We start from the raw sequence: 23,019 nt of genomic DNA on the forward strand, positions 1-23,019 counted from the left end.
AGATTCCCCTTAATTGAATGTTTGAACTATCATGTGGGATTTGGAATTTGTGTAATTATTTCTGAACTAACGTGATCTTAAGCCTGAAATCTCACATATCATATTTAATTTTCATGTCCTGCATCAAATTTGGTATTAGAGCCTAGGGTTCTTATAGGGGAATTCACCACATATTTAGGGTTTAGTTTGTTTGAGTCCTTCATGCATTCAGTCTATCATATATAGCTGAATTTTAGTAACGGTGTGTAGTCTCCTTCATATAGAGTCTCATAGGGTCATTTAGTTTTTTTAGACACATATAGTTGCCATAGCAGGTCCTTAGGATTGAGTTAGCCTGTGTATACCCACACGTATGGGTCACGGTTTTGGTTTGCACCCTACTCTAAACATGGAGCAACTACAAGAATCAATGGCCCAGTTAGCCCAGCAAGTTGAGTCTATGTCTAAGCGCTTGAAACAATGCATAGATCAACGCCTTAACCAATTTGATGATTGCGTTACTCAAATAGAGGCCTCCCTCAGGGCAAACCCCACCATTGGAGAAGATGCCCATTCTCAGGCAGGTAGTCAGGAGATTAGACCAAGGAATGGAGGTAGCCAAGGAGTTGGTCATGGGCGTGCACCTGTACACCCACCCCGTGAGGGACATCATGACCAATATGACTCAGATGCGCAACTCCTCAAGGGAGTTAGAGTAGATGCCCTTACTTTTGATGGCCACTTAGACCCTAAAGCTTTTTTAGATTGGTTGGCGGATATGGACCACTATTTTGAGTGGTATGATATGTCGGATGCTCGACAAGTCCGATTCACTAAGATGAAGCTTGTGGGTCAAGTAAAGAGGTTTTGGGCGATGGTTGAACGAAAAAAAGAAAGAGCGAGGGAACTCCCAATAGTTCATTAGGGAGAAATGAAAGAAATGCTGAAAGAGAAGTACCTCCCTTTCTCTTATCGCCTGCTGTTGATTGAGGAGTGGCAATCTCTTCGACAGGGTTCCATGAGTGTTGCTGACTATATTGAGAAATTCGAAGAGTACTTGACGCGCCGTGAGGTTGATGAGGACCCCGTACTCACCCTTACCCATTTTAAAATGGGCCTCTGTCCTGACATTAGGAGAGAATTGCTCGCCAAAGACATAGACACTATTGAACAGTTGTACCATGTAATGTTAGATGTTGAGCAATACCTTAAAGTATCTGGGGGAAGGCAGTTTGGCTTTCGCAAATCCGGTGCTATGGCCAACCCCTCTGGGGCTAGACCTAACATGGGAATCCAAAACAAACCTTCCCCTAATGTTCAGCCCAGACCTAAGGATGATAAGGGTAAAGAGATTATCGGGTCTAGTTCACGTGAAAGTGGGGCCACTAGGTGTTTTAGGTGTCACGGGTTTAGTCATTTTGCTCACCGGTGCAGCACGAGAGAGGGCACCAAAGTATTCCTTATTGATGGACAAGTAGAAGTAGTGCCCCCAGAGAATGATAGTGAGGAGGAGGAATATGAGCCAGTCGGAACCCCTAATGATGAGGAAGAGGGAGCACAAGAGTCTGTGACCCTCGCAATTGTGTGCTGCGTCCTGGCTCAAGCCAACAACACTGATGACTAGTGTCACAACATAATCTTCTACACTTATGCAAAGTGTGGGGAAAAGAGCTGTAAGATGATCGTGGATAGTGGTAGTTGTGCTGTAACGCCCTAAAATTCGGGGGTCGAGTATAACTCAGCTCTTGAGTTCTAAAACATCACTTATGCAACATAATTAATGATGGATGTATGTTGACTGTATTAGTGCATAAAACATGGAATAGATTAAGCCAAAGCACAGATATAATTCAGGGATAAGTGAAGAAAGCAAGCGGAAGACTTATAGAAATATATGTGTACAAGTGCGAATCCCTAAAGTATATGCACAAACCAGGTCGTAATGAAAGTGTTATTATCAAAATTACAAGTATCAAGTTACATCATTTAAATCCCAAAAATAATCCCAAAGTCTCGCGCATCAGAACAAGCTCGCTAGAACCCGTCTGAAAACTGCATATAAGAGAAAGCAGCCTCATCATCATCCATCTTCCGCTCTGCCTCAGAAGTCACATCCACATCTGCAACATCAGAACCTAAGACAGAGTCTGGTGGGTGTTTAACACCGCCCCAGAACGTGGGAATGAGTGATCAACTCAGTGGAACAATAAGGCACTGGTTAACATGTTATCAGTTCAATCAAGCAGTAATGATAAAGTAGAACAATTAAATAAATCCTAAGTACTCTTGTTAATGCAAGGATGTATGCAAAATGATGCGTGCCCTCACGCGTACACCCTCAGCGTCTTCATCTTACGTTACGCATGACATCGCCTCAAAGTGCGCCACATCTACAAAGCACATGCAAATGTGGTGCATGAATATGATTACCAAGTTGTTATTAGTCCTTTTCATATAGCAGGATTGGGAAGCTAAGATACCTTCCTCATATCACCATCCAAACAGTGATCCATTCTAGGGTCGTCGGTCCTAGATATCTCATACGATCATATGGTTTTAGGTCGTTGCAAAGGGCTCGTCACCAATCAATGCACGCCTTTCATACCTTTATTGCCACAGTTCGGCTTGTCACCTCATTGTGGTATTTAGGCATGCTCGAGGTCACTACAAAGGGCTTGTCACTAATCAATGTAGGCCGACAGCACGAATATAGTGTCCCATACTACCATAATCGGCTCACGAGTTCAGTTGCTCACTGGTCACTACGGGGAGGCTCGTCACCCCAGCGTAGGCCGACAGCTTGACCACGATGTCCCATACCACCATGTCCGGCTCATGAGTCTTAGCAGATCAAGGTACCAAGGTTAATAGGATTTCATTGGTAAGTTCGGTACCTTAGATTCAAGTAGTAGCGTCCATACATGGTGAACATACATCGGACAATTGGGTTACTTGACGAACTCGACTAGCACGAGCGCAAGTTGAATTGAGCGACATAGAGTGCGCAAACACTCCGCGTTGCCAAACCACTGCCGACAACTCTAATACGGCTCGGGTTCGTCTAATGCGTCCTACGTGGCGAAAGCAACCTCAACCACGAACATAGGGTCGATTACCAATTTCCTGGACTAATGCATAGTCCCAAACACATTACACTACTACAGATGTATGAATTGAATGTAAAACAGTAAAGGAACAACAACTCCAATCATGGTACATAGACATTTGAAGAATATCAACTCAACATAAATGTAAGCATAGTAATGCTTGAAATTTAATAACATGGAATGTAACTTGCATAAAGGAAATCATGCACATCAATAGGAGTGTTAAGAATCACTTCTCAACGCCCGCAATTAGTGAAATAAGTTACACTTTAGATCATTCATGCATTTCTACAAACACTTAGCATACATGGAACAACATACATGACGTATGTTGAAATACATGCATTTAGACAATTCCTTTTACCAAGGAGTTGTCATACATGCATCTAGCATACATACATGACAAATAATCATGGCAAACACAAGTGCATATTTTATACGTATACGGTACTTTATACATACACATAGAATACACAAATCTCAATATAACACATGCATAACAGGAAAGCAACGTAAACACAACATTTGGCATGTGAAATCTGATCCATAACAAGAATAAATCATTCACTGGCATTGAAAGCCTTGAAAACCATAACCTATACACTTAAAGTCCGCACCTTAAGCAAGGAAAGAAACGCCGAACTGATTTAGACGAGTTGTCTTCGTCAACGGCGAAAGAATACCCTAAATTAAGGATAGAAATGAGATACAACAACACCAAGACTAATCTAAGCTCTAACACAGATTAGGGTTAGGTTAACTTACCCCAAGATGAACTCAGAATCGTCAGAATAACGATTCAAAGTGAAGGTTCAAGGATGAAGAAGAACAGAAAAGAATCCAAGATGATTCACCAACTTCTCTCTCACTTTCTCTCTCTTTTCCACTCTCTTTCCAAGCTAGGGTTAGGGAAAATTCGTATGGAAAAGAGAGCTAGGGTTTAAGGACTATAAATAGGTATATATTGATGAAAATAACCCCAGGGACAAGGTATACTTAGGTTATAACCAAAACAAGCTTCTCTCGATCCAACGAAGCACTTCTGGTGGGCCTATAACCACGAAAGGTCGGACTTAAGCACACTGACCATGGATCTAGGTCAGGCTGAGTTTTCGTACCGATCAGCTATTCAAATGAGCCGTGGCGGACCACACTCAATTCAACGGTCACGGAATCTCGATCAGGTCCACAAGCACTAGGATATGCCTGGGCCACCTTCCCTGATTAGAGGGTGAAATTGGGTCAGAATCCAACGGTCGGATAGCTTAAAATCGTCACGCAAGCGACACGACTCAGATTTCATAAAAGCTTATTAAATATCCAACCGTTCTCACACTCTTCACTCCGAACTCAATCAAATCGACCCAAAACATCAGATGGACTTGATTTTCGAGGTGATGGTCAAGCCCAACATGGTGACCGCAACAACCTAAGATCATCGCTATCGGACTTTCGACGCGCGGTCCAGGTCCGATCCAGAACTTCCAAAAATTCTCCAAAACAACTGGATTTAGCGATGGATCCCAGATTTCAGAGTAACATAGCGCTAACTAATCTACAAGTTTTGAGTCATGCATATCTAATTTAAAGTGATTGATGCGAATTTCACAAGCAATCGGGTATAGCACTAATTACCCCAAAAACAACTACTTAGGGAAAGATAAGCACAAAATTTCCAAGGTCATTACAATCTACCCCCCTTAAAGAAAATTTCGTCCTTAAAATTCATACCTTCATAAATTCCTCAAGGATCAGAGGGTAGCTCTTCCTGACCTCAGCTTCAGATTCCCAAGTAGCTTCTTCCACACCATGATGCGTCCATAGCACCTTCACAAGAGGGATAACCTTGCTACGCAATACCTGCTCCTTCCTATCAAGAATACGCGTCGGTCGCAGTACATAAGTGGCATCCTCACTCAACTGCACTTGCTCCCAACTGATAATATGCGAAGGATCAGGAACGTACTTCTTCAGCATAGAAACATGAAATACGTTATGCACGCCCGCAAGAGGTGTGGGCAATGCAAGACGGTATGCTACTGTTCCCACTCGATCTAGAACTTAAAATGGACCAATAAATCTCGGCGTCAGCTTTCCCTTCTTACCGAACCGCAGAACTTCCTTCATAGGGGAGACCTTCAGAAATACATGGTCTCCAACCTCAAACTCAAGCGGTCGACGCCTCGTATCAGCATAACTCTTCTGCCTACTCTGCGCTGTCAGAAGTCGACGTCGAATGATGTTAACCTTTTCTGAAGTCACCTGCACCAACTTCGGGCCAAGCAAACTATGCTCACCAATTTCTGCCCAGCAATGTGGTGCTCTGCACGGGCGACCATACAATGCCTCATAGGGAGCCATGCCGATACTTGCCTGGAAACTGTTATTATATGCGAACTCTACATACTGAAGACAATCATCCCAACTGTCCTTGAAATCCAAAACACAAGCTCGCAACATATCTTCTAGGACTTGATTCACGCGCTCCGTCTGCCCATCTGTTTGCAGATGAAACGCGGTACTGAACTTCAGTTTCACACCCATCGCTTCCTGGATACGAGTCCAGAAGATAGATGTAAAACGAGTGTCTCTATCAGACACAATCTTCAGGGGAACTCCATGTAGACGTACTATCTCCTTGATATACAACCTAGCCAACTCGTCTGCAGAGTTAGTGACTCTAATCGGTAAGAAATGCGCCAACTTCGTTAATCGGTCGACGATCACCAAAATAAAATCATACCCCTTTCTCGTCCTCGGCAACCCATAAATAAAATCCATAGAGATAAAGTCCCACTTCCATTCAGCTATGGGCATGGGCTGCAGCAACCCAGGAGGTCGCCGATGCTCTGCCTTGACCTGCTGGCACGTGAGACAACGAGAAACAAATTCAGCAATCTGGACCTTCATATTGTCCCACCAATAAGACCTCTTCATATCCTGATACATCTTCGTGCTACCTGGATGCATCGCAAGTTTAGAACTATGGGCTAACTCGAGAACCTCCCGTCTCAAGTCAGGGATGTCAGGAACACATAACCGGCCACGAAAACGTAGGCCCCCATCAGAACTAACACTCCAGTCGGAGTTCTCATCTGTACCAACTCGCTTCCTCATCTTCATCAAAAGCTCATCATCTGCCTGAGCTGCAACGATCCTCTCATCGATAAGGGGCTGTACACGAATGTGTGCGATAACCTCATATGGCTCAACCACCGTAAGCTTCTGCTCAAAATCTCACACGAACTCCAACATATCCCATTCTGCTATCATCAGCGGAGCCGCAAACTCAATAGCCTTCTTGCGACTCAACGCATCTGCCACAAGGTTCGCCTTACCCGGATGGTAAGAAACATCGAACTTGAAATCCTTCAATGTTTCCATCCATCGGTGCTGCCTTATATTCAAATCACGCTGCGTGAAAATATACTTAAGGCTCTTGTGGTCGCAAAAGAGCTCGAACTCCTCACCATAGAGGTAATGTCTCCAAAGCTTTAATGCGAATATGACAGCTGCTAATTCCAGGTCGTGCGTAGGGTAATTCTCTTCGTGTTTCCTCAACTGACACGAAGCATAAGCAATCACCCTGTCCTTCTGCATAAGGACACAACCCAGACCAACGCGAGAGGCATCAGTATAAATAATATACTTAACCCCTTGCTCTGGTAATACTAGCACAGGGGCGGATGTCAACTTGTCCTTCAGCTCCTGAAAAGCTAACTCCTCCTGCTCATTCCAAGCAAACTTCAAATCCTTCCGTGTCAGCTGCGACAACGGTCTGGCAATCTTCGAGAAGTCTTGAATAAAGCATCGATAATAGCCTGCAAGACCCAGAAAACTCCTTACCTCAGTAACTGAACCAGGCTGCTTCCAGTCCTGCACTACAGCTACCTTGGCAAGGTCGACGGTTATTCCTTCCTTGGACACCACATGTCCCAGGAACTTGACTTCCTCTTTCCAAAAATCACACTTCTTGAACTGCGTGAAAAGCTGATTCTTCCTAAGAGTATCTAAAACCGCTCTTAAGTGCTCCTCGTGTTCTTCCCGGCTCACCGAATAAATCAAGATGTCATCGATAAAGACAATGACAAATCGGAACAGGAATGGCCGAAACACCCTGTTCATTAGATCCATGAACACGGCCTGTGCGTTCGTAAGACCGAACGACATCACAAGGAACTCATAATGATCGAAGCTAGTCCTGAAAGCGGTCTTCTGCACGTCCCCATCCTTGACGTGCAACTAATGATACCCTGACTGCAGATCAACCTTCGAAAAGTACCGCGCCCCCTTCAACTGATCAAACAGATCATCAATCCTGGGCAAAGGGTACTTATTTTTCACAGTTACCAAATTCAGCCTGCGATAATCAATACACAATCGCAAGGAACGATCCTTCTTCTTCACAAAAAAAACAGGTGCTCCCCAAGGAGACACACTAGGCCGAAAAAAACTCAAATCCAGCAAACCATTTATCTGCTTCCTCAACTCCTCCATTTCACTCGGAGGCATACGATAGGTGGGTAAAGAAATGGGCGCCGCACCAGGCATGAGATCAATAGCAAAATCAATCTCACGCTGAGGAGGTAATCCAGGAATCGACTCAAACACATCTTCAAACTCCCGAACTACCGGCGTACTAACCAACGCCTATTCAGCCATACTCTCCAATAGAGAAGAATAATAATCAATACGAAGAGGGTAACTGACCTGAACCAGGAAAGTAACTGCCTCGCCCTCAGGTCCATGGATCGTCACTGATCTAGCTTCACAATCAATCTCAGCTCGCATCCTCGTGAGCCAATCCATACCCATAATAACATCGTAGTGATAAAGCGGTGCGATTAACAAATCAACACGGATCGATCCACTTCCCAAATCGACCAAACAATCCATACAACGCTTGCCCAAAGCAGAGGAAATCCAGTAGCGGTAGTAAGCGTCACTCCTTGCATAGGAACAGATCTCAAACCCAAACGCCTAACTGCCGCATAAGATATAAGAGAAGTAGTGGATCCTGTATCCACTAGCACAGAAATGGGAATACCTTCAATGTGCACTGTCACCTCGAAGGACCTTGGCACTAAGTCAGACATAGACGCTTCAGCTGAAAGCGCATGAACTCAAGCCTGCTGTTGATGATTCGGCGGAGGAACCATGGGCCGCTGAGGTGGCCTGAAGCTAGGAACTGCAGGTCTGAAGGATGGATGAGCTGGCGTTGACCGAAGAGGTGGAGGAGAAATAACCCGAGGCATCGGACGGCTAACCCTCTGCGGTGGAGTAAAACCACCGGCTCGCATATGGGAGAAGTAAAAATGGTCCAAGTGCCCCATCTTCCCACAATAGGAACATCGAAGATCAGCTCTCATCTGCTGAGCGGGCGGTGCTGAACGCCTCGGAGGAGAATCTACTCGCAGCCTCTTGCTGAGGAAAGGTGCACCCTGAAAGTCCGGTCGCGGCCTAGGAACCATCGGTGCTCGCATGCGGGACGCTCTATCCCCGTCCTGCTCTGCTCGCAAGGACATGCTCACCAGCTCAGCATACGAAGAAATGCTAGCACAACAAATCTTCTATCGGATCTCAGGTCTCAATCCCTCAGAGAAACGCTACATCCTCATCGGCTGATTACCCATGATCAAAGGAACATACTGCCCCAACTCAGTAAACCGGTTCTCATACTCCGTCACCGACAACCCTCCCTGGCGGAGGTGAAGGAACTCACTCTCATTCTCATGTCGGTACGTAACTGAGAAATACTTCTCGTGAAAGCGCGCCTCAAACGCCTGCCACGACCAAACAAAATCCTCCTCGACACTGCGAATAACACTGTCCCACCACAGACTAGCCTCCTTCTCAAACACGAAGGTGACAAGCTCAACCTGCTCGACCTCAGAGCAGTGCAGCGGTCTCAGCATCTTAGAGTTGTGGTCTATCCAATACTCGGCCTCCTCAGGTCTATGAGAACCTGTAAAAGTAGGAGGTCGCAAGCGCTGGAATCCCTCCAAAGTGCCGCTGGCACTGGCGCTCCCAGATAGAGGCATAGGTGAAATAGGTAGAGTCACCCCCACTGACTGAGCAAAGATGCCAGCCATGAAAGAGAGGAACTCCTGCTGCTGGTGCTGGTGCTGGTGCTGGTGCTGGTGCTGGTGCTGCTGCTGCATCAACAACATCATCTGCTTAAACCTATCAGACGGCGAAACAGACGAAGGTGCACGGCTCGGCTCAGGAACCGAGGGTGTGACTGGAGGAGCCATAGGTGTCTACCCAACACCGGCATGAGATGGACCCGCCTGCGGATCTGACTGGCTATCGCTCAAGGGAGGAACCCCAACAAGTGATTCAATCAAAGAGAGACGGGCCGAAGACTTTGAACCCTTAGGAGGCATTCCTACATTCAACAAAGGATGCAACCTATCAGATTCTACGTCACATAATCCATCCACACAACAACACAGCACAACTCCAAAGACAAACAACATGCATTCCATTAATCAAAATCGTCGCAATACAAGTAGTACAGCAATACATGAATCACGACTAGGAAAGCATATAAACAACAACATCTAACACTTCAAACAACCACAACAACTACAAACAGCCACAAACAACTCCAACAACTACAAACAACTACAACAACTCTAACTACAAAGCCAACAACGGCTACACACAGAAAGAAACAACAAACAAAGCAAAAGACGGCTACACTGACAACTACTCGTTGGAATCAAGAGATGGAGGCGGGGCACCCTTATCCTACAAGCAACACAGGATAGACTTCAGAGTTCGAGCCACCTTCTTAAACTTATGCCTAACAAGGCCTCGAAGATCAACAATATCCTGGCATAAAACAGCCTGCCCTTCTTCAAGCCGTGTAAGACGGGCATCTCTGGCAGTCTGCTCTGCGCCCTGCTCTGGCACCATAGGAGGAGAGCCATCACTCGAATCCTGTGCCTCATCTCCTTCCTCGTCCTGCTCTGATTCTTCCTCAATCTTCACACCACCTTCAGCATAACTCTCTTCACCACCGCTCTCAGACTCAGCCTCACTCTCTGAGGCATGACGACCAGAACAGATCTCCATCTGCTTAAGAGTCCTCAGATTAATATGACGAACAGGAACCGGCTTCTCTGCTCCAAGCCTATAGCCAAACTCATGTGCAAGCTTGTAAATGAGGCGGCCAAATGAAAGCCACTCGGTCCTCCTATTCGAACGAGCGATGAGAATTATCTGGCGCAGGATGTACGTCGGCACACACAACTTCGCTTCTTGCCCCACCTGATACAGGAAATCTACCATCAGGCGCGTACACTCGCTGCGGTTGCTCCACCTTGGGTATACATTGAACGTACACATGTGATGAAGCAAACGGAAGTCGTCCGTCATGTAGGTAGCCAGAAGACTCCTATTAGGCTGCCATTTGACCAGACAACCACACAAGGATCGGGTGCGACGATCCCTCTCGTGCACACTGTTCACATTCTTCTCACTGGCATGCACTTCACCAAGTGGCACATTCAGGAGTCAGGATATCAAAGCAACATTGACAATACCCACACGACCGCTACCACAAGGAATCTTGAACTGCAGAGGCTCCAGCGAAGGATCAAGAATATTGACATAAAAGGCTCGAATAGTGCTAGCATTCACGCGATACTCGCCTTCAAACAAGGGACACCAACCAGCCCCTTCTAGGTGCTCCAACAACAAAAACTCACCATATAGCCGCGGATCAACATGAGCCTCAAAAAAGACTCTACGGCCTTCATAGACTCCATGCGATAGCTCCGCCAACAAAGTCCTACCAATAGGAGCTCGAGGATCGAGGTCCTGCTTGGTCTGAAATTCACGAGTGGCGGACGTGCTAGCGGCGGCACCTCTCGGCCTCCGTGCACGGGTTGGGCGGCTAGGCCCGGCTTCATCCACGGGCGCTCTCTTCTTCCCCATCAAAGAAAGAAGAGTAGAAATGGAAAATATGGCCGTGATGAACTCAAAGAGGGCCATGAGAAATGAGAGAAAGAGAGGAATAGGAAGATGGTGAAGCTTCCACACACTAAGGATCTCAAAAGAGAATGTGAGAGCTTAAACGAGAAGGAAAGAAAGGGAAATCAGTAATGGGAGTGAGGATTTTGAGATGGGGTGATGGGGTTTGCACGAAAATGGAAGAAAAAGAATATTTGGAAAGGATTTGGAGAAGATTGGAGAGGGTTTTTAAGAGAAAAAAGAGCTTGGGAGTGGAGTTTGTGAAGGAAATAGGTTAGAGGAGAGGTTTTAAATAGAAAACCATGGAGGGTTAGGCCACACAAGACCTAGAAATCATCGGCCCGCGCCAGCTCGGCCCGCCTGGCCCGCTGATCGGTGAGCCCTCGCTGAACCGGCGATGGCATCGCCGGTCTCTGGACTGACCAGTGATGCTTCGCCATTTGGGCGAGGTCCTCTTGGTCCCCCATGGTCAGAAATATGTGGGTCCCCCTTGGGCCCCACAGGAAATGCCTGATCGGCCCCTTGCATGATTTGACGCCTATCGGGCCATTCTGGCAGAAATCTGATTAAAATAAAGATTTCTTGAAGGTTTAGGGGTTAAAACAAGATGATAAACCATCTAAACTCATAAATAGATGATCTAGAAAAGGTTTTGGGTCGCTGTGTGTGATCAGGAGAGAGTACAGACTCGATCTCGGTGAACGTTTCCAGGAAACTTTCGCTGATAGAAACTACGGAGCACAAACACAAAATCTACGATAGACCCGCACCCAAATACACTAAAGTGGCGACAACGTGCGGTGTGTGACCATAATCCAGGTCCAGTTTAATTCAGATCATGCTCTGATACCAACTTGTAATGCCCTAAAATTTGGGGGTCGAGTATAACTCAGCTCCCGAGTTCCAAAACATCACTTATGCAACATAATTAATGATGGATGTATATTGACTATATTAGTGCATAAAACATGGAATAGATTAAGCCAAAGCACAAATATAATTCAGGGATAAGTGAAGAAAGCAAGCGGAAGACTTATAGAAATATGTGTACAAGTGCGAATCCCTGAAGTACATACATAAACCAGGTCGTAATGAAAGTGTTATTATCAAAATTACAAGTATCAAGTTACATCATTTAAATCCCAAAAATAATCTTAGAGTCTCGCGCATCAGAACAAGCTCGCTAGAACCCGTCTGAAAACTGCATATAAGAGAAAGCAGCCTCATCATCATCCATCTCCCGCTCTGCCTCAGAAGTCGCATCCACATCTGCAACATCAGAACTTAAGACAAAGTCCGGTGGGTGTTTAACACCGCCCCAGAACGTGGGAGTGAGTGATCAACTCAGTGGAACAATAAGGCACTGGTTAACATGTTATCAGTTCAATCAAGCAGTAATGATAAAACAGAACAATTAAATAAATCCTAAGTACTCTTGTTAATGCAAGGATGTATGCAAAATGATGCGTGCCCTCACGCGTACACCCTCAGCGTCTTCATCTTACGTTACTCATGACATCACCTCAAAGTGTGCCACATCTACAAAGCACATGCAAATGCGGTGCATGAATATGATTACCAAGTTGTTATTAGTCCTTTTCATACAGCAGGATTGGGAAGCTAAGATACCTTCCTCATATCACCATCCAAACAGTGATCCATTCTAGGGTCGTCAGTCCTAGATATCTCATACGATCATATGGTTTTAGGTCGTTGCAAAGGGCTCGTCACCAATCAATGCACGCCTTTCATACCTTTATTACCACAGTTCGGCTCGCCACCTCATTGCGGTATCTAGGCATGCTCGAGGTCACTACAAAGGGCTTGTCACCAATCAATGTAGGCTGACAGCACGAATATAGTGTCCCCTACCACCATAATCGGCTCACGAGTTCAGTTGCTCACTGGTCACTACGGGGAGGCTCGTCACCCCAGCGTAGGCCGACAGCTTGACCACGGTGTCCCATACCACCATGTCCGGCTCATGAGTCTTAGCAGATCAAGGTACCAAGGTTAATAGGATTTCATTGGTAAGTTCGGTACCCTAGATTCAAGCAGTAGCGTCCATACATGGTGAACATACATCGGACAATTGGGTTACTTGACGAACTCGACTAGTACGAGCGCATGTTGAATTGAGCGACATAGAGTACGCAAACACTCCGCGTGGCCAAACCACTGCCAACAACTCTAATGTGGCTCAGGTTCGTCTAATACGTCCTATGTGGTGAAACAACCTCAACCACGAACATAGGGTCTATTACCGATTTTCTGGACTAATGCATAGTCCCAAACACATTACACTACTACAGATGTATGAATTGAATGTAAAACAGTAAAGGAACAACAACTCCAATCATGGTACATAGACATTTGAAGATATAATTTAAAGTGATTGATGCGAATTTCACAAGTAATCGGTTATAGCGCTAATTACCCCAAAAACAGCTACTTAGGGAAAGATAAGCACAAAATTTCCAAGGTCATTACATGTGCCAATGTGACATTGACTAGCACTGTGAGTCATTTGGGCTTGAAGATGGAAGTCCATCCTCAGCCCTATAAAGTCTCTGGGTTGATGAAACATCCATTCTAGTCTCGCACTGTTGTCTTGTCCCTATTTAGTTTGGATCTTATAAAGACACAATTTGGTGTGATATTGTTCCTATGGATGTGGGCCATATCATTTTGGGTAGGCCGTGGCTCTATGACAGGGATGTGACCATATTTGGTCGTTCAAATGTGTGTACATTCTGGTTTGAGGGCAAGAAGGTCAAGCTAAATCCTCTACCACCCAAGAATACAACTAGAAAATGGTTCACCACATAGAGTGGTGTGAGTAGCCCAAAAGAAGTGAAGGAGTCCAAGTCCAAGTCCAAACCGCTTCATATTTTGAATGCCAAAGACTTTGAGCAAGAGATGGAGGTAGATTCGATGATATACGCCCTTGTGGCTAGGGAGAGTGTACCAGAGACTAACGTAGAGTTACCCACTGAGGCCATTCAGGTAGTACATGAGTTTCATGATGTCTTTCTTGATGATTTACTGAATGAGCTTCCCCCTATGAGGGATATACAATATGTCATTGATTTAATCCCTGGGGCAACTCTACCAAATCTCCCGCATTACAGAATGAACCGAAGGAGCACGCTGAGTTGAAGAGGCAGATTGATGAACTCCTAGAGAAGGGTTTCATTCAAGAGAGCATGAGTCCGTGTGTCGTGCCCGCCCTTCTTACACCTAAGAAGGATGACACATGGAGGATGTGTGTTGATAGTATGACCATCAACGAAATCACAATCAAGTATCGGTTTCCCATATCGCGTCTTGATGACATGCTAGATATGATGGCCATTGCTACTATCTTCTCAAAAATTGATCTCAAAAGTGGGTATCACCAAATCTGTATACTCCCTGGTGATGAGTGGAAGATGGCCTTCAAGACGAAGGATGGGCTATATGAGTAGCTAATTATGCCTTTTGGTTTAACTAATGCCTCAAGCACTTTTATGCGTGTGATGACCCAAGTGTTGAGACCCTTCATGGGGAAGTTCTTGGTCATATACTTTGATGATATCTTGATTTATAGCATGACTAAGGAGCAACACGTCAACCATTTGAGGCAGGTTTGTGGGATCCTTAAGGTTGAGAAGTTGTATGCCAACCTAAAGAAGTATGCGTTCTTGTCTAGTAGTATGATCTTCTTAGGTTTTATTGTGTCAGTTGAGGGCGTATCGACAGATCCCGAGAAGGTCAAGGCCATCGTTAATTGCCCTGAACCCCGCAATATTCATGAGGTGTGCAGCCTTCATGGCTTAGCCACTTTTTATAGGTGGTTCATTTGAGGTTTCAGTTCAAATGTGGCTCCCATCACGGATTGCATAAAAAAGAAAGAGTTTCAATGGACAAAGTCTGTCTTGAAGGCTTTTAAGGAGATAAAAGTCAAGATGACCGAAGCTCCAGTCATGCAACTTTCAGATTTTTTAAAAGCTTTTGAAGTCACATGTGATGCGTCAGGAGTCAGCATAGGAGTACTTAGCCAGGAAAGGCACTCTGTCGCCTTTTTTAGTGAGAAACTAAATGAGGTGAAGAAAAGATATTCCACCTATGACAAGGAATTCTATGCGGTAGTGCAATCACTATGCCATTGGCGACATTACCTGTTACTGCAAGAATTCATCTTTTTCTCAGATCATGAGGCCTTAAGATATTTGAACTCTTAGAAAAAATTAAGCCCCAGGCACGCTAAGTGGGTTCAATTCCTTCAAGAGTACACTTTTGTGCTTAAGTACAAGGCCCGTGTAGAGAATAAGCCCGCCGACGCGTTGAGTCGTCGAGTCGCATTACTCAACTTCATGAGCGTTGAAGTTACGAGCCTTGAGCACATTAAAGAAGAGTATTCTGAGTGTCCAGATTTTGGGGTTGTATATATGTCTTTATTAGAGAGTCTGTCAGGAGCTAACAGTAAGTATTTGATTTTAGATAGATATTTATTTAGGAGTGACCGCTTGTGCAGACCACGCACCTCCCTTCGTGATTTTCTTATCTGGGAGTTATATTTAAGGGGGGTCGCAGGTCATTTCGATCGTGACAAGACCATTGCCCTAGTGGAGGATAGATTTCATTGGCCAAGCCTCAAGCGGGACATGGCCAAAATTATATGGCAATGTCGTTCTTATCAACTGGTAAAGCAAAGGAAATAAAATACAAGATTATATACACCTTTGTCAGTCCTATTCATCCCTTGGTAGGACATCAATACAGAATTCGTGCTTGGACTTCCCAAGATTATTTGAAGGCATGACTCCATATTTGTTGTCATGGATCGTTTCTCTAAAATGGCCCACTCATTCCTTGTTCTAAGACCTCTGACGCCTCTCATGTTGTTAAGCTGTTATTTAGTGAAGTCGTCAAACTGCATGGGTTACCAAAAACCATAGTGTCTGACCGTGACGTGAGATTCATGAGTTACTTTTAAAAGACACTATGGCACATGATGAATACTAGGCTCTAATTTTCTTTAGCCTACCACCCTCAGACCAATGGTCAGACTGAGGTGGTTAATAGGAGCCTAGGGAGTTTACTTCGATATTTAGTAGGGGAGCATACTAGGACATGAGACGCCGTACTACCCATACTCGAGTTTGTATATAATAGTTCTGTCAATAGGTCCACAGGTCTAAGTCCTTTTGAAGTCGTTACTGGTTATAAGCCTAGGAAGCCTATTGATCTTATCCCCATGTCATTGACCCATAGGCCATCAGAGTCTGCAAGTCTTTTGCGCATCACATACATTCATTGCATCAAGAAATCAGGCGAAAGATCACTACTAGTAATGAGCATTACAAATTTTCTGCAGACCTACATAGACGTTTTAAAGAGTTCAATATTGAGGACTCTGTGATGGTCCACATCAGGCTTGAGTGGTACCCTCTAAGGATCGTTCGTAAGTTACACACACGTAGCATTGGGCCCTTCAAAATTATAAAGCGAAACGGTCTCAATGCGTATGATGTAGATCTTCCACTTTCCATGGGAATTAGTTCCACATTCGATGTGGAGGATCCAGTTGCTTTTCAGGGACCCACTGATACTTTATTCGGCCCTTCGCCCACCCATCCTAATGCCTCAACCTTACCCTTTGATCCATGGCCTCTTCCTGACCTTTCATCCCAGCCTCTGCCTCCCATACCTAGCCTTCAAACACCCAGAGAGGAAATAAAGGATATCCTGGACCATGAGATAATTTTCACGTTGGATGGCGGGTTTAAGAAATATCTAGTTAAATGAAAGTCACGTCCAGCTTCAAATAGCGCGTGGTTCACTGAGGAGGAGCTTTAGAGACTTGATCCCGACATCCTAGAGTGGTTCAGGAGTTTTATTTCGTCAATGGCGAAATCTTCACAGTCGGGGAGAGTTGATGAGGACATCTTGCACACGCACGCCTGCACACCACCACTCCTACGCAGTACATACGCAAAAAGAGGACCCCCACCATCGATCTAGCTCGATGACGATATACAGGGAGGGCCTCCTATCTATAAGACAAGTTTTGCTTTAGAAAAGTGGGCCCGATAGTCAAGAAAAGCCCATCATGGGATCTCATGATCGTAACCCACTCGTCGGATTGATTTTATATTTTAAGTTTTATTTATTGTTATTATTTAGAACATTGTGAATGCTTTAGATTTCTCTGTTTGGTTTTAATTTTAGTTTACTTCATCTTTAAGTAATAGGTTGCGCACATGGTGCGAGTTTTGGGGTATAGGATTTTCCCTATAAATAGGCACCCCTTATAATTTTTTTGATTCATTGAATTTAATAAAAAAATTCTTGCTTTATTTTTCTGCTCTCTTCATGAGTTGTGGAAGAATTCAAAAGTGGGTGCGAAGCCTTCCCTTTTCAAAGGGTTAACTACCGTGGTGCGAAGTCACATCTATCCTTATTCACCCCCATCCTCTATCATCTTTTTTCCATCTTCCCCCACCATCCGTACTTCGAATTCATCCTTTTGTTGCATCAGATTTCTTCATTACAGCAGGTTTCTAGATTTTAGCCTGCATGCGAGCTAAAATTTCGGTAGAGCACCACGTACAAACCGTACATCGGATCGAACTGAGATTTGGGAGTTTTGGAGACCATCCCTGGTCGACTAGGGCCAAGGTGGCCTTTTTTGAATAGTGGGCCCCACACACGTGCGGCCGGGATCACACGCACATTCATCTGGCCATTGTTGCTGTCCACACGTGGGATCATCTTTTGGCTCATTTTTTAATCCTCTCATACCCGTTTTTCATAAATCCTAGCCCTAGATTACATTTTTCCTAAGTTATTTGCCAATTTTCTTACCCTAAGTTTCTCTGAATTGGAATTTCTGAATCCCTTAGATTAGGGACTGATTACAATGCATACGTGGATGATTATTTCTTATCTTTGAGTATTGTTTGGTTCATAATTTTTATTGATCCAGCCCTATCATGTGTAGGCTTAGACCCGCATAGATTCCCCTTAATTGAATGTTTGGACTTTCATGTGGGATATGGAATTTGTGTAATTATTTCTAAACTAACGTGATCTTAAGCCTGAAATCTCGCATATCATATTTAATTTTCATGTCCTGCATCAGTTTGCCACCTGCCTGTGGAGCTGGAGTAAAGAGCCTACTGGGCTATCAAAAATCTAAACTTTAACTTGGACAACGCTGGCTCGTTGTGCAAACTTTAATTAAATGAACTCGAAGAAATCCGGAATGATGCATATGAGAACTCAAGAATTTATAAGGGCAGGATGAAAGTGTTCCATGACCAGAACATCCTTTGGAATTCATTCATAACCGGTCAAAAAGTCCTTATGTATAATTCTCAGTTACATCTTTTTCCGAGTAAGCTTCGATCTCATTGGACTGGACCCTTCATTGTTATGAACATTTATCCTCATGGGGTCGTCGAGATAAAGAATCTGACTAATGATAATGTTTTCAAGGTAAAGAGACATTGTCTCAAGTCATTTATTGTGAAGTTCGATTAAGAAGATATGTCCACACCTCTAATTGATCCTGTGTAGCAGGATTGACCTCCTAATATGATGGAGGTGTAGTTAGGTTTAATGCTTTCATAAGATTAGGATTATTATAATTTATTTTTCTATTTGTTTAGTCTTCATGCTAACCCATTTACATGTTGAGAACTTTGAAAAAACTTCAATTCTCCTTATTTAGGTACTATCTTTACATCACTTCTCCTTTCTTTTCGTTGTCTCATGTGCATTGGATACTTATATCTTTTACATCGAGGGAAATGTAAATTTTAGGTTGGGATGTGGATTAGGTAAACTAATCTGTGTTTTCTTACTCTTTGAGCAAAAATTTTGAAAATTTTCAATTTTTCAAATTAAAAATATGTTCGAAAAAATATAAGTTTGAGTAATTAAGAATGCTTTGAGTATAATGATAAGATAGAGATTGAATTTTGAATTGTTGGAGTTTGATCAATTGAGTAGACTATCACTCATGTTCTTTCATTCAATTGATTAAGAGAAAGTTTGAATATCCTGTTGGTTTAAATCACAAGACACATTCAAATTGCTTTTTGTGAATAATGCTAGAATTTCTGATTGTTATTATGTGAATCATTGATAGATGTTGAGAATTAAGTCAGAGAATTTTATCCACCTTAAAAAGATGAAAAGAACTAGTAAAAAAACAGAGAGATGGACAAAAAGGTTATATATGATGAAAAGATTGGAAAAGAGTGAAAAGTCTAAAAAAATTGAAGGTGAAAAGATTAAAAAGAATGAATAAATAAAGGTGATCGTCGATATAAAATCAAAAACTGAAAAAAGAAGAAAAAGTGGACAAGTTCAGAATTAACACTTGATTATTCAATTAATCTTGAGCTAATGCGCATGGCTAACATTATGAAATGATAGTACTTTTATGGTAAGTAAGTTAGAATTCACTAAGCACATTTAAAAAACTTAATACATAAACTTATGCTCCTAAGTAATTAATAAAGAGCCTATTTGATTGATTGCTCATGTGATTCAGCTTTAGGTTTTCAAATTTTCACTCTTGCTTCTTTGGATTCTACTCATCATACTTGATTGTATAAAAGATTGTTTTCTGAAAGCAATTTGAGCATTGAAAATTGAAGATTCTTTCACGCATGTTTTGCTCGAGACTAGCAAAATACTGGTTAGGGGGTGTGTTGAGTGTCAAATATTACATATTTTCCCTTGTTATATCCTGGTTTTATGAACATGAGAACACTTAATGGGTATGTTTTATACACGTTTGTATTGCAATGTGAATCTGAGATCTTAGATTGAAAAGAATGTTAAAAGTATGGATTTAATGCTCAAGAATCACTAAGGCAAGGGATAGATCTTAGGAGACCAAGATTGAAGATTTCAAGACCCCAAGATTCAAGAAAACTAAGTGGAGAATGAAAGAAGTCGAAAGTGCAAAGTGTAGAAATTCACAGAATTTGGACTTCACTGTCTAACATTAAAGTTAGTGTTCAATGACATCGAAGAATTACATGAAATCAAGTTTGGTTGTTGGATAAATTAGATGCATTTCTTGATGACATCGAAGCTCTATTCGATTGCTCAAAGACCTGTTCGATGACATTGAAGGCAATTCGATGGCATCGAAAATTTTAAAGATTTCTAGAGCAACTCACTAGAACACTCTAGACACATTCTCGATTGATCAAACACCTTCTATGACATTGTAGGACTGACCGATGGCGTCAAGGAAATGTTCAATGGCATGAAAAGTTACGCAGCATGAAAAAGGCACGACTTCCAAATTCAAGTTATGTTCAACGACAGTGAAGGCTTTTCGATGACATTGAAGGCATTACGCAGAGTGCATAAATCTTAAGCGATTTTCAAAGACGGCTCGACAAAGCTATAAATATGGGTTCTTGGAGGAGTTCTAAGAATGAATTAGGTTTTCAAAAGCAGAACCAAAGGGTGGAAAAGCCTCCCAAGAGTTTTTCTTCCTTCCTTATTTATTTTTAATGTTTTCTTTTAGGATTTTAGATCCAATCATGTCTATGGTTGGCTAAACCTCTTAAATAGGGCTAAGAGGTGAAGCTTGTAGTTGAAATTGTGGTAGAACCTCTAATACTAAGTATGAAGTATGACTAAGTGTCCTAGAGGAGGGTGAATGAGACTTTTTTAAAAAAAATTATCTTTTAATAATCACCTATGCCTAACTTTTAAAATAGGGAAGTAAGGCAAAGTAACTCTATGGCTTCCAAGACAATAGAGGGTCCAATTCACATAGACTTATACAAGATACATATGTAAAATCAAACCCTATAAGAATAATGTGTATTGTGTATAGGATGTGACTTCTATCAATACTCATGCATAAACTAAATCATGCATCAATGTGAACATATGACGAGCATAAGCATAATTAGGTAAATGTACTCAAAACAACCCCAAACACAATCATGTATAATGGTTCAGCTGCTTGCCTACTCAACTCCCAGCAGACACTCTCTCTCCTAGAGTGTACTAGATTTCACTATCCAATGGTTTTAAATTAGGTTAACTATGAACCTTCATAACCTACACAAGATTAAACCAGGACACCTACACAAGGTTCCTAGATGCTTACACAAGGCGGCATGTCCTACCTAATGACTTAACACTGGGAGCCTACACAAGGTAACCCAAGCTTACACAAGAAACAACCTACATAAGGCTACACGTTCTACACAAGGACACAATATATTCTCCCGTCAAGGGCCTGCAACTAGGACCTGGCGAGTTTGAAACTTAACTCTGAATCCCAATCCTACACAAGGAAAGGGCTTCAGACACTTTATACTCTAAATACTAACAAAGTAAGTTGGTGAGTCCTGTTGTCGCCCAATGTGAAGATCTTCGATGATGACAAAGAATCTTCGGCTCCCTTGAACCACAACCTATTGATGATGCTTTAATGAAGGCTCTGAGGTTGTGAGGTTTAGGGTTTTTCTATTTTTCTATTTAAATTGTAAGATTTAAATCAATAGAGAAGGTTCCCATGAGCTAGGCATTCAGGAGTTCTAAGATATTATGATTAATTGGAAACTCATGAATGCTAGAGTTCATAATTCAATTCAAGCATATATGATATGAGTTGATGCTCAAGCAAAGAATTGAATGATGAACTCTAATGGGAAAGAGAGAGTGAGTATGAGGATAGATATATCTTGGAATAACAGACTCAAATTCTCATCGATTCTAACTCATTTTATAAAGAAGCAACCAGAGGTATTTATCGAGAAAGAATCCCAACGGTAATAAAATGGGCAGGAATCTGTCATTGTCGATACTATCGAATAGTCTTCGATATTATCAAAATTTGAATTTCGATTATATTGAGTCTCATTCGATTGTATCGACTTTCTACACATATGTTTATTTTTGTGTAGAACAAACTTTTCTTAATTTTATCAAATACCATTCAATTCCATCGATGTGTACTTAGATGTTATCGAGGGTAGTTCAATCCCATTTGAATTCTATTTAAAAATGTACCTCAGGTTGCTAGAAGATTTTGTCCAGAAGTTCGGTGCAATTGATCATCATTCGATGTTATAGAATTTTGAAGTCTGATTACATCGAATAGTATTTGATATGATTGAATATATATGTTTTTTTCTTTAAAAGCTTGCTAGACAAAATGATCCATAAGTTTGATTTAATCGAGTCTGATTCGATATTATCGAGAACTTACTCTCGATGTAATTGAGGGTGACTCGATTTGATCGATGAACACTTTTAAAAACGTCTTTTGTTTAGAGGAAGTCCCTGAGTCGATATTATTGAAAAGGGTTCGATAATATTGAAGTTTGAATTTCAATATTATCGGACTATATTCGATATTATCGAGATTTTCAGCAGATGTATCATTTTGTTGCTGGATAGAATGGGACTATATATCGATAGTATCAAACCATCTTCTATCAGATAGATCATTTTGTTGCTGGACATATTTTGAATATTTCTTCGATTGCAAATCGATATAATCGACTTATTAGTATAATGCAATTTTCATTCATCTGACATTCTAAGTGTCTTTCTTACTTAAGCTTACCATGGTGTTTTCTAATGAGTTTAGAGGTAAGTTTTAAGTTGGATGGGGGTCATATACCTTAGAGTTTAATTTAAGGAAGTGAGGCTTCATTACCTGTTCGGAGCACTCGAGCTTCTATTTGGTTGAGGTCTTCATCTTGAAATCTTTATCTTGGGACTCACTTAAAGAAAAACTCAATGTTCACGTAACTTGACAAACCAGGGAACTTTTAATCTCCTCCTTTGTCAATTATGTGACAAAAACAGACTAACCAACCCTAAGATATTACAATTAACTCAGTACATGATAAAATTTCAAATAAATCTATTCAAGAGTTGATCATGCTTCCCCCTAAGTTCCTGTATTATGATTCAA

The sequence above is a fragment of the Magnolia sinica genome, chromosome 19 (genome assembly GCF_029962835.1).
Source record: "Magnolia sinica isolate HGM2019 chromosome 19, MsV1, whole genome shotgun sequence".
In the NCBI taxonomy this organism is placed as follows: domain Eukaryota; kingdom Viridiplantae; phylum Streptophyta; class Magnoliopsida; order Magnoliales; family Magnoliaceae; genus Magnolia; species Magnolia sinica.